Genomic DNA, 3,166 nt, shown 5'->3' with positions numbered 1-3,166 from the left:
GCCAGTTGGTTTTGTATGAAGTGGTTATTTTAGCAGTATTTAGCCTGTTGGTTTTGTATGAAGTGGTTAGTTTTAGGGGTCGACCGATTAATCGGAATGGCCGATTAATTAGGGCCGTTTTCAAGTTTTCATAACAATCGGAAATCGGTAATTTTGGACACCGATTTGGCCGATTTTTAAAATGTATTTATTTATTTTCACACCTTTATTTAATCTTTATTTAACTAGGCAAGTTAGTTAAGAACACATTCCTATTTTCAATGACGGCCTAGGAACGGTGGGTTAACTGCCTCGTACAGGGGCAGAACGACAGATTTTTACCTTGTCAGCTCGGGGGATTCAATCTTGCAACCTTACAGTTAACTAGTACAACGCTCTAACCACCTGATTACATTGCACTCCACGAGGAGACTGCCTGTTACGAGAATGCAGTAAGCCAAGGTAAGTTGCTAGCTAGCATTGAACCTATCTTATAAAAAACAATCAAATCAAAATCAAACCGGCCAGGCAGAGACAGCAACAATCAGTCAATCAATCATAATCACTAGTTAACTACACATGGTTGATGATATTACTAGTTTATCTAGTGTGTCCGGCGTTGCATATAATCGATGCGGTGCGTATCGTTGCTCCAATGTGTACCTAACCATAAACTTCAATGCCTTTCTTAAAATCAATACACAGAAGTATATATTTTTAAACCTGCATATTTAGCTAAAAGAAATCCAGGTTAGCAGGCAATATTAACCAGGTGAAATTGTGTCACTTCTCTTGCGTTCATTGCACGCGGAGTCAGTGTATATGCAACAGTTTGGGCCGCCTAATTTGCCAGAATTTTACGTAATTATGACATAACATTGAAGGTTGTGCAATGTAACAGGAATATTTAGACTTATGGATGCAACCCATTAGATATAATACGGAACGGTTCCGTATTTCACTGAAAGAATAAACGTCTTGTTTTCGAGATGATAGTTTCCGGATTCGGCCATATTAATGACCTAAGGCTCGTATTTCTGTGTGTTATTATGTTATAACTAAGTCTATGATTTGATAGAGCAGTCTGATTGAGCAATGGTAGGCAGCAGCAGGCTCGTAAGTATTCATTCAAACAGCACTTTCGTGCGTTTGCCAGCAGCTGTTTATTACTTCAAGCCTATCAACTCCCGAGATTAGGCTGGTGTAACCGATGTGAAATGGCTAGCTAGTTAGCAGGGTGCGCGCTAATAGCATTTCAAATGTCACTCGCTCTAAGACTTGGAGTGGTTGTTCCCCTTGCTCTGCATGGGTAACGCTGCTTTGAGGGTGGCTGTTGTCGTTGTGTTCCTGGTTCGAGCCCAGGGAGGAGCGAGGAGAGGGACGGAAGCTATACTGTTACACTGGCAATACTAAAGTGCCTATAAGAACATCCAATAGTCAAAGGTTAATGAAATACAAATGGTATAGAGAGAAATAGTCCTATAATTCCTATAATAACTACAACCTAAAACTTATTACCTGGGAATATTGAAGACTCATGTTAAGAGGAACCACCAGCTTTCATATGTTCTCATGTTCTGAGCAACGAACTTAAACGTTAGCTTTCTTACATGGCACATATTGCACTTTTACTTTCTTCTCCAACACTTTGTTTTTGCATTATTTAAACCAAATTGAACATGTTTCATTATTTATTTGATGCTAAATTGATTTTATTGATGTATTATATTAAGTTCAAATAAGTGTTCATTCAGTATTGTTGTAATTGTCATTATTACAAATACATTTAAAAAAAGTGTCCGATTAATCGGTATCAGTTTTTTTGGTCCCCAATGATCGGTATCGGTATCGGCATTGAAAAATCATAATCGGTCGACCTCTAGTTAGTTTAGCAGTATTTAGCCAGTTGGTTTTGTATGAAGTGGTTATTTTAGCAGTATTTAGCCTGCTGGTTTTGTATAAGGTGTTTATTTTAGCAGTATTTAACCTGTCAGTTTTGTATGAAGTGGTTAGTTTAGCAGTATTTAGCCTGTTGGTTTTGTATAAATTGATTAGTTTTGTAGTATTTAGCCAGTTGGTTTTGTATGAAGTGGTTAGTTTAGCAGTATTTAACCTGTCGGTTTTGTATGAAGTGGTTAGTTTAGCAGTATTTAACCTGTCGGTTTTGTATGAAGTGGTTAGTTTAGCAGTATTTAACCTGTCGGTTTTGTATGAAGTGATTAGTTTAGCAGTATTTAACCTGTCGGTTTTGTGTGAAGTGGTTAGTTTAGCAGTATTTAACCTGTCGGTTTTGTATGAAGTGGTTAGTTTAGCAGTATTTAACCTGTCGGTTTTGTATGAAGTGGTTAGTTTAGCAGTATTTAACCTGTCGGTTTTGTATGAAGTGGTTAGTTTAGCAGTATTTAACCTGTCGGTTTTGTATAGTGTTTATTTTAACAGGATTTAGCCTGCTGGTTTTGTATAAAGTGTTTTTTTTAGCAGTATTTAACCTGTCGGTTTTGTATAGTGTTTATTTTAGCAGTATTTAGCCTGCTGGTTTTGTATAAAGTGTTTTTTTTAGCAGTATTTAACCTGTCGGTTTTGTATAGTGTTTATTTTAGCAGTATTTAGCCTGCTGGTTTTGTATAGTGTTTATTTTAGCAGCATTTAGCCTGCTGGTTTTGTATAGTGTTTATTTTAGCAGTATTTAGCCTGCTGGTTTTGTATGAGAGTGACATAACTTGAACTTCCTTTTGAAAGACTGCTTCTAAAAGTGTATGTAGGTCAGCTGTGGGAGATGCAGTCAGGTTCCTGGGATCAGACTACTGTCCTATTTGAGGGAACGCTTCACCTTGATGTGACATTAGCTGTTATGCCCAGACTATAACTTTCTCTTGGAAAGCTAATACAGACATTGAGAGCCTTTTTTCCCCTTGCCCCTGCGATTTCGAAGAATGTCCCTGTGTTGAATTTGGCGTTCGTTGGGATCTCTCTGGAAAAGCGTGGTAATCCATGGATGTCTGTTGATCTTTCTAATTGGCGATGTGGTTCTACTCTGACATGGGGAAAGTACACCAGGATGTATGAGCTGTAAGGGGATCGGCTCAGTGGTGGTCAACATCTCATGTCAACATAGACAGACCATAAAAACCACTACATTTTCTTTTAGACCTAATAGAAATTCTATGGATGAAATAGAGCAGCCCAG

The sequence above is a fragment of the Oncorhynchus mykiss genome, chromosome 7 (assembly GCF_057628025.1).
Source record: "Oncorhynchus mykiss isolate SJ-2025 chromosome 7, ASM5762802v1, whole genome shotgun sequence".
NCBI lineage: Eukaryota > Metazoa > Chordata > Actinopteri > Salmoniformes > Salmonidae > Oncorhynchus > Oncorhynchus mykiss.
The sequence above is the reverse complement of the archived record's forward strand: the minus strand, read 5'-3'. Positions refer to the sequence as shown.